Source organism: Volvox carteri, assembly GCF_000143455.1.
Source record: "Volvox carteri f. nagariensis unplaced genomic scaffold VOLCAscaffold_34, whole genome shotgun sequence".
NCBI classification, from domain to species: Eukaryota; Viridiplantae; Chlorophyta; class Chlorophyceae; order Chlamydomonadales; family Volvocaceae; genus Volvox; species Volvox carteri.
Window position 1 is genome coordinate 285,026 of NW_003307577.1, and position 9,956 is coordinate 294,981.

Genomic DNA, 9,956 nt, shown 5'->3' on the forward strand with positions numbered 1-9,956 from the left:
TGCACCTGGCTAATTATTAACCACCAAGCGTCCCCTTGGTGGCAGAATACTGAGTCAGGATGCAGTGGAGGGTCGAGCACAGGATACGGATAGGAAGGAGAAGGATAGAAATGTGGACCCAGGAAGAGTCAACACCAACCCACCAAGGATGAGGATGGCAGAGGATGAGGGGATGCAGTCAGCAGGGTGTGGGATGTTAGCAAGCATTGGCTTGAGGATATGGAAAGGGGGTGTAGGATGTATCCAACTGGCAGGATGCATGTTCATGCATCCTGCCAAGACTTCCCAAGAATGCAAGGATGGGCCGCCAATTTGACACCCTCCATCAGTGTACACTGATGTATATGCAGTGCAGCCCACTAGATATTCATGGTGATTGATAGGGGATTTAATTATTGGCTACATCGATGTAGCCATCGATGTAGCCATAGATATCTATGAATTCATGAAAACTATCAACATGCATATGTGTCTGGGTCTAGACCTTCGATCTAATAATGCGAGTTCGAACTCGCTAATCCATCTAACAGGTCTAAACCTGTTAGATCTCGCATTATTAGATCTAAGGTCTAGACCCAGACACATGTTGATAGTTTTCATGAAATTTCATGGTATGTTCACTGTTTCACAATCACTGTGATATATTACCTATCCGGGAACTATAAGAGCTCCATCAGGCATTCATTACAGAATGTTTTCATGGTTGATGCATTCTTAATGCATACTTATATGACATACTTACATAAAACCGCTTAATACCAGTGTAAGAATGTTTAAGAATGCACACCCGCCTCCTCCATGTTCTTCCGTCGTTCTTATCGTTCTTAAGCATTCTCCTAAGTTTCTTAACCCCCCTCCGTGTTTGTAGGGTTTCTGTAGCAGTTGTACTCGTGATGTAACAGCATGACTCCCAGCCCTTCTCCGAGTAAATAAATAACAACGAACACACGTGCGTACGTATGAGTGCTTTTGAAATGCAACGTCCATCACCACCACCCATGAACACACACATATGTATGCCACGCATGTATGTATGTATGTGCATGTCGCCGCCCAGGAACTTCATACGCACGTGTACATAAAGTCCGAAATTTTGGGAGAACATGTGGTAGAGGAATCGTATTTGTTGCAGAGGTTGAAGGGGAACTGGAGCCAGGTCGTCCGGTTGCTGAGCAGGAGGTAGGGATATGTCGCAGGGTCGTTCCGCACCCCCTGCACAACATGTACATACACATGCATGCATGCGTGTTCAAATGCAATTTGAAGTCTTTATTAGCCTTGAAAACACATTAGCAATTCTAGAAGAAGCAGTCGCATCTAAAATTAAGGAAACAAAAACAAACTACCAGCAGCGGGGTCAGGGGTGTCCATCGGTGCCGGTAGTGTTCCGAGTTGGCCAATTGCCAACGTTCAAACTGCGTTAAAAAAAGAGGCTTGAGCCGTACGATGGGAAACTGTCACGTACGGTCTGTGGTGGACAAGATATTTACGACGCCAAAACTGTTGCAGGAAGAGCTTTTTCTTTATCGGGTTTATGTTTCTGCTTCAAAAAGCTTGTGATGCTGGATCGGGACTTTTTAGTTTGATTATCTTCTTCTATTTTCTCCAGATTATTTATTTTCATGCTGATGAAGAAGCAGAAAAGCTAAAACTTCAATAGGACAGAAATAATTTAAATCCCTAAATCAACCGACTGTCTGCACACTTGCGCGTGGTCTATTGGCATCTGATATGCGCAAGAGAACTATTTGTAAAACTAGTCGGCGCCTTGCAGAAAGATTTATTTGCTGAGGATGCTTTTTTTTCTTTTCCTGATGAGATTAGGCCTGAATTTCCAACTTAAAGGTTTTAATTAGCCTGCCAAAAGCAGATCGATCTGCTTTTGGATGTCCATCTGAATTACTTGGGCAGAGGAAACAAACGACAGGAGAAAGCTACTTTTAGGGAACTATCCACAGAGAGTGTAGATAACCGGAAAATAGCGAAACGATAGAGGGAAAACAAAGGTGAAGATATTGATTAGGATTTCGTTCTTGGCGTGACGAGTTGGTTGAAGGTGGAATATCTCAACTTCATATTGGTTATATATCGATACGCAGGTACGAGCAATACTGTTGTATGGTTGTCAAGCGTGGGCCGTTTATGCTAGCTGAGGTCTCGGACAGGCTCAGGAAGCGGAGTGATGCGAATAACCTTGCAGAGGGGCCCTTCGAGGCATGCCTAAAGGACAGAGCAGTGCAGCTTCAGATATCTTTCATGCGGCAAGTTGTAGGAGCTGCCAGAACAACACACCGCCTCCTGTTCGCAGAGCTGTCGCAGCTACCCCTACACCACCACGTTCTCAAGCAGGTTGTGAGGTTTTGGAACCATGTCCGTTTACAGCGTGGGTCTGTGGCACACCAAGTTTTGCGACAGGAGGTCGCAGAGTCCCTCTCCAACCCCGAAGGGGCCGGATGGGGGACACTACTCCTCCGTTTTCTATGTTTTTGGGGGCACGACGTATGGAAAGAGGCCCCGCAAGGGCCACATGAGGTAGACGAACGAGTGGAGTGGCTGATGAACAGGCCAATGCCAGAAGGTGTGATTTTGGAGTTCAAGGACCGATTAGTGAGTGGTTGGAAGCATACGCGTTTAGATGTCCAGCCTGACGTGTATCCGTCAGACGGCAAGCAACCAGGAATCCACATGGCGAAGTATAAGCATTGGATGGGTCTGGCGGCCGAGCAAGCGGGCAGGAAGGAGGTGCTCCCGCATATCACAATGTTTATCCCGCGTTCGGCGAATCGCAAGCTTATGCAGTTTAGGCTTTGCTGTTGGGCACTGGCGGCTAACAGAGCGCGTAAGGGACGGCGTTATATACCTAGGGAGGAGCGAGTATGCCCTTGCTGCGGCACTGATAGCTATATCGAGGATGAGAAACACATTTTGCTGGACTGTCCGGCATACGACGAAATCAGATCTGATATGGGCTTTCCACGCTTCGAGCATATGATGGACGCTATGAAGTGGGAACCTGAACGCCTGGCAAGGATGTGGAACGCATATGGTCCCACCGCAACTCTATCGTTCCCTTTGGTCGTTAGTATACTTCATCACTTGTTTCGTTGGAAGTGCGAGGTAGGACGGTGCTTATAGGCGATTTGGCAACCCTTGAGCCCTCGGCTCGTACTAGGGTGGTTTGCAGGTACGGGGAACGCACCCACGACCATGTAACAACAACAACAATATTGGTTATGTCCGGAACCGTCAAGGCTTAGCTAAAGCATAATATCATATTTTTGGTCCGGATAGACGTGCAAATACTTTTGTAGGTGTTATGCATAGATATCTCATTTCATGCATTAGGAACGCACTTCGAGCAAACTCCGCGACAAGAAAGCGGGGGAGAGCTGCAGCAGGCTGCAGGCGTCATTGACTTCCGTCATTCCTGCGGTGCGGTCCTGCCTGCTGCACACCCATACCTTTTGGGATGGTTTGGCTATGGCAGCTGATGAGCTTGTGTCAACTGACGTCTATGAAACTTTCAATGCGTTTGTTTGCTTGGCCCCGTTGAACCTCTTCACCGCGGGCACAAGCTTGGGCCCCCAATATCATACAATACAAAATCGATGGGATAACAGGTACGTGCGAGTGCCGTATTCACTGCAAGTTTGTGTTCCTAGGAACGAGATGCACACCTGACCACTGCTGTGGCGCCGTTCGCGTTTACAGAAGTACAACCGACAATTTTAAAGCTAGGGGGGGCATATGTTTGCATATACACGAATCTTCATTCTCTATTAACAATCGAGGCGACGCATGTTGCCAGCAGCAGACCGGCGACCCCCTGGCAACTAACTGGCAACTTACTGGTGACTAACTGCCGTCGTGGTATATATGTGCGCTGCGGCAGACGAACATGGGTTGTGTATTGCCGCTAACGTCAAGCTGACTTGACGTTACTGCTGCTGGTGGTGCGTGGCGGTAGGTTGCACAAGCATGAGGCTTGTGATTCGTGTCCCTGCTATATGATGCATATCACGCCTTTTCGGAAAAGAACTGATCGGCGGATCTCGGGATCCCGCGATGAGCCCTCCAGGATACGATACACTAGACACCATCATGGCGCCTAGCAGCTTGTTATTATTATGACCACAAAATCCTGCTGTGTTTGCACGTTTGTTTAGTTACTAGGTAAGTGGCATGCCGCACGCATGTACGTCAGCAATAATGACATGGAAAGCACTGGTGGCTCAAGAAAGCTAGCCATTATTTCCTGTCTCAAGGACAAAGTACCATCATACACCGTACCTTTATAGAAAACTGGATATTCGAAGGCTTGGACATGTAATTGGTGACCTTTACCATCGTTTCTGTGTACTTTTCAGCCTGGTCGTAATTTGCCGGACCGACGAGTCCCCCGTTGTCCTGGTAAAGCATAATATGGAAAACAAGCGGGACCACGAGCCGCGGCATGGTTGCAGGCTGTGCGACTACAAAATTGGTTGGGAAAGAGTAGAAAAAGTTGGATGGCAACGTAGCCATGCTGAGCTGCCGCCTGCCGTGAAGGGTGACTATGTCATCGTCTCCGGTGTCTTTGTCAGTTGGCCTGGAGCTGGCGGAAGCTCCACCACCACCACCACTGCGGTAATCACCAAAAAGATCTTCGGCGCCATCTTGCGATGCAACTTCTTGGGGCCGTAAAACGGCTTCCTGGTCGCTACTGCTCATTTTCAGCAGCTCTCTAGGATGTTGCTCCTCCCCACCCTGGCCAGCACGTGCTGCTGGATAGTTATCAGTTAACCAGCGGGCCGAATTCACATCGTCCGCCAGCCCCTGCAGCAACAGCAGGTCCGCATGCAGACCGATGAGGACTGTCGATATGTCTGGAACCAGCGCCGCGAAGTCTCCCGCAGCCAGGCCGCAGCTGGTGCCTACTAGCAAGGCCGTGACCCCTAGCGCCTGATCGTCTGGCTGGCTCGACAGCAGTGCCTCCGCCACCCTTGCCGCCAGCTTGAGCGGGGTAGTCCGCGACATGTCGGGCCACGCGGCGGAGGCCAGAGGCTGCCCGGGGACCTCCTGCAGCCGCAGGGGGATGTTGTCCCGGACCCAGGAAAAGGCAGCTCCGAGGGAGGTGTACAGATCGTAGTGACAGGACTGCAAGGAGGGGAAGCAATACGCGGCAATGGGTAGGGTGCGTGTATTGGCTAAGCAAGGAAAGGTCATCACAGCAATGGACAACTAAGGTTACTTCACAACTGGTGGAGACTCCCGCTGGGCAACCGCGATGTGTTTCATGCTTCAAAACGTTTACGGATTTAGGGTTGCCGCGTCATCATGCCGCGCGCGGTTCGTCATCACTTAAGCAAACGGGGACAAGCATGGCGCCACCCTAGCGCCTTCTGCACTTAGGTCGCGACTGCCGCACCTGCAGTTGCGGCTGTCCGTATAACTTCAAGGATAACTCGTACAACTGCCTGGCTAGGGTAGAGCTGCTCCGCCCAGGCTTGGATACGTACAGTCGCAGCAGTGTTGGCGTCAGGTACGGCAAAAGCGCGCTGGATGAGCCTGTGGTAGGATTACAGATGAACAAGCAGCCCTGTTAGCCCGCCCTGCCTCCAAATTCATGGCGACGTGCCAGGACCAAACGTGCAAGACGCCATGACCAGTACCCATGTATGTCATGTCAGGCAACAACCTCGGTCACCATCAACAGGACCCACACAGCATGCAGCTGGAGGGCTTCTGCCATATCACGACCTCAGAAAAGTACCGATCGGCGGATGCAGATCCCGTGATACTGGTGCCCGGGATACTAGATCCTCCCTGCCTAGAGCTCTTATATGCATACATCACCCTAGCAAATGACAGTCGGGATAGCAGTACATCGCCGAACGGCACATGCACATGCGGTGCGTGCGTGGCACACACCAGTCGCATGCTGAAAAGAAGCACATGCATAGACGACTTCAAAACTTGTGGAACATATCAGCAACCCAATCTGTGGATGCACATTACCAATGTAATGGCATCCATGCAGTTCGCTTGCTGTCTGCGAGTTGCAACCTCTGCGGTGGGCTGTGCATGCGTACCCTGAGCCTGCGAGAGGGGCTTCGCCGCCGCGAATAAGAGGTAGGTGATGGCCGACACCTGACTAGCTTGTTCGTACAGTCGCTGTACATCCTCGCTGCCAGTGTTGATGGGATCCTTCAGGGCCAAGAAAGGCCGGCTATCCGTTTCCGGGACGACCTTGATGTCCGCTGAATGTTAAGCCCCAAGGGAACGCACGAATGTAACACCAAATAGAACGGGTGTGGGTTTGCTTGGATGGTTGGCAGGAAGCGCCCGACTAGACATCCCGTTGGGCGGCAGCGCATACTAACACATGAACGTGGATGCAAAGTGCGCCCTAGCTTTAGCGGCATAAATCTTTGATGTGCGCAAGTAGGCGGAACGATTTGGGTAAATATAGCAAGCATGCGCGAAGGGGGAGCACAGGCCCCTGGCAGTAAGGTCTACCGGTGGGCCGGGTTGCCAGATCAAGTCTCTAATCAAGCAATGCGCATTGCACTTACCATCAGAGTTTAATCCACCAGCTTGTTTTAAACTTCGTAGGGCGCCATTCCCTCGCGGGGATGCAATGAGCAGCCATGTGAAGTAGCCTGCGAAAACTCTCCGGGCGGCCAACCAACCCCTTGGCCTTGTGGAGCAGCGCATATGAAACATTCGCGTAATATTACGTAGGCAGGTTCGCATGGAAAGACTCCTGACTATACTTGAGTATAAAGAGTAACCTCACTTCAACCCTTGCTTCTCGCTCGCCTCTCGCTAGCTCGCGCAAGCAAACTCAAGGAGGTATTTCCCATCTACGTTTAGGATTCCTAGGCTATATTTTATTTTCTTATTTCATGAAGCGTGGCTTGTTAATGCCTGAGCCGGCGATAAATGGATGCCGGCGAGTTAAGAAGCGAGCGGAAGCCATAAATTTGTAATTCCTTCTTTCGGCTTTCTGCCAACGACAATATTCAGGTTCCAGCTCAGTTACCCCCATGAATATTGTAGCGGCCGTACTTAGGGATGCGCTATCGTTTTCGATTACAGCGCGCGGAAAGTGGGCGCTCTCAGTGGCCGTACCCTGCACGAGAAGTCGGCCATAACACTTTCAACAACACCGCCTTATAATATTCAATAATAAATAAAAAGTTCTCCTTTATAAAAAGCAAACTCAAATATTCCTATCTTAAATAACATATTAGGACATATGGGCCTGGCAGTCCAGGCCCTTTTCGGTGTTTAAGAGAAAAAAGACAGTTTTTGCTGGACTCATTTCCTATCAATGTTTGATCATGCACCGTTGCATCGCACGATATAGCTTTAGCGTGCACAGTTGGCAGTGCACAACTATGCCGAAACCCCGTGGCGTCGCACGCAATCCATGTCGGGAATGCTCCATTAAGACATTTTCAAAGCTTGACCAACTTCATTAAGAAAGCATCATTGCAAACTGACTCGGAGAGTGGCCTTGCCTGCGAGTGGCGCTTGCGTGTTTATTTTACCGGAAGAAATATTCAAGCGAATACATATTGCATACGCGAGATGCAAGCCTCCTTCGGAAACGGGGCTATTGCCATAACGCACGAACTGTTCTGTTTCCTAGGGTGTATTTCCAGTGCGGATTAAGGCCAGGGATTAAGGTCCCGCTATTCCCGGCTAATCCCCGGCTAATCCCTGGCAATTCTTAAGGCCTGGGATTAGCGCTGGGATTAAGGCCGTACAAAGGGCGATGCATACTTTCTATGCGATTCTGAAGCTAAAATTGTTAAGTTCTGAACTAGTTTGGGCATTAGGAATTGAATCAGTATTAGACATGAACAGGAAGCGCACTCTTCTCGCCGTTCATCTCTTCATCACCTTTTGAGCAACCCAAAACAGGAATTGCTTATTTGAGATCATATATATGGAACTACCTAGAAATTAACGTCAGACATGGCGCCGTGAATGCTAATCCAGATACGGAAAGTTACTACCTGGCTCGAGCCAGGAGCTAGGGGGTGTTTCCACTTGGATTAAAAGTCGCGGATTAAGGTATTTTTAAGCCGCGCCAATCCACCGCTAATCCGTCGGAGTGTTTCATACATCTGGATTAAGAAACGGATTGAAGTACGACACTTGCTCATTCCGTGCATAAAATGCAAAAACGAGTATTGCCAGACATTTAAAAGACTATCGAGTATCAACATGAAGGCCTTGTAGCACCTTTGAACGACACCCACGGTGTGGTGCATAATGCCGAACAAGAAGCACAAAGCTTCCACAAAACTAGGAACACCTACAGCCTTTATAAAGGATAACCTTCCAACCTATCACTCAGGCTTTTTATGAGGCGTCGTGAAAAGTGTTAATCCGAGATTGTCAATTTGATACCTGGTGGCCACCAGGTAGCAAATTTTTCGCACCAAGTTTGAGCTTTTAGTATATGCAGAAAGCTCGCATTTCATAGCATATTAATCGATAATTAATCCGCGAAGCGCGTGAATACGGACGGAAATCTCTAACTAATCGCGCCAACCTTAATCCGCCTAATCCGTCCTAATCCGCGCGATGTTTCCATATGCGACGGATTAAGCCTTAATCCGCGACTTTTAATCCAAGTGGAAACACCCCCCTAGTCTGCTGCATGCAACGTTGTGCGCCTTGTGAGATTCATCCTCTTCCTATTCCGGCTTATGAAACAAGCAAATGAACAATAGCCGGAAGACCCTAGGAGACCCGAGCTGATTTGATCTGCAAGCTCACTCGTCCAGGGTATAAATAATTTAAGTCAAAGAGGCCTCAAGCGCCTGGGCCATTGTGTCGAACGGCGGGTTGATGTACAGCCCGGGCCAGAAGACGCCACTTCCTTCTAGGTGTCCCCACTCAAGAGAGCCCCAATCCTGGGTGAAAGCATCGACACCCTTGACCCCTGGGCACCAGGTTGCAGCAAAGAAACTACCCGGAACCTTCGTGGTGTGTGAGTCGGCGAAAACGTCCAGGGACGGGCTGCGGCCACGGACACAGGGGTGGTCCCACAGGTTGGCGTAGACCGTCGGGTTCAGCATCCACTGCGACCTATCCTCATATTTGCTGAGCGTGTCGGCCCGCTGTTGTTATTCCCGACTGCATGGGTACCACACCACTGAGACGTCTGTATCCGTGTCCACACCGAGGTGATGGATCTCTGTCACAATGGGCAAATACACATCGTTCCCTTTGATTCCGACCATGCAGAATTCCGCCGGTTGACTACCCATCTGGTATTGCACAGCCCGGCCATACAGCAGGCCATCCCTGCAGATCCACTGCGTCGTGTCACCCTAGTCGCTGTAGCCTCTGCCAGGCCTCCTGAAGCAGCTGGTGTGCGTTTCTGCCCGCTTCTTTGGTTGCCCCTGCTCTCATTGCTGGTGTCCATCCTGCTGCGCTGGGGTTCTGCCCTGTCCGCTGGTCACTCACCCACTTGCTGCCTTTGCAAGGGTCTGCTTCCAACGACAGCAGTTCATCCAGATCAGCTCCGTCCGCATCCCGGGTGTCCTTGTGGTGGCCAACACTAGATCCTCTGGCTCTGGCCCCCTCCATAGCCTGCTCAATCGCAGTTGACACGGTAAGCCTGGGCCTCTGGGCTTGGATTTCTTATGTACCAGTAGTGCCCCGGTAGGGCAGGCAACGGGACAAAAAAGGTCCTTGACCTTACAACTTAGGGTCCTCTTTATGCAGAGTTGCACTCCTCTCATGCTGGGGTACAGCACCCTTTCGTCTCCAGCCACTTGTTTGATAAACCCTATGCCACACGTCCAAACACTGAACATTGAAGGGCTTCCCTCCGGTCGTTCCAACAGTCAGGCCCGATCTGCACGTAGTCACCCGTCCTTTTGACCCTTCCCACACTGCCAGTCCGTGATTTCTACTTTGTACAGCGCCTCATTGCGGCTAACCAGGGCACC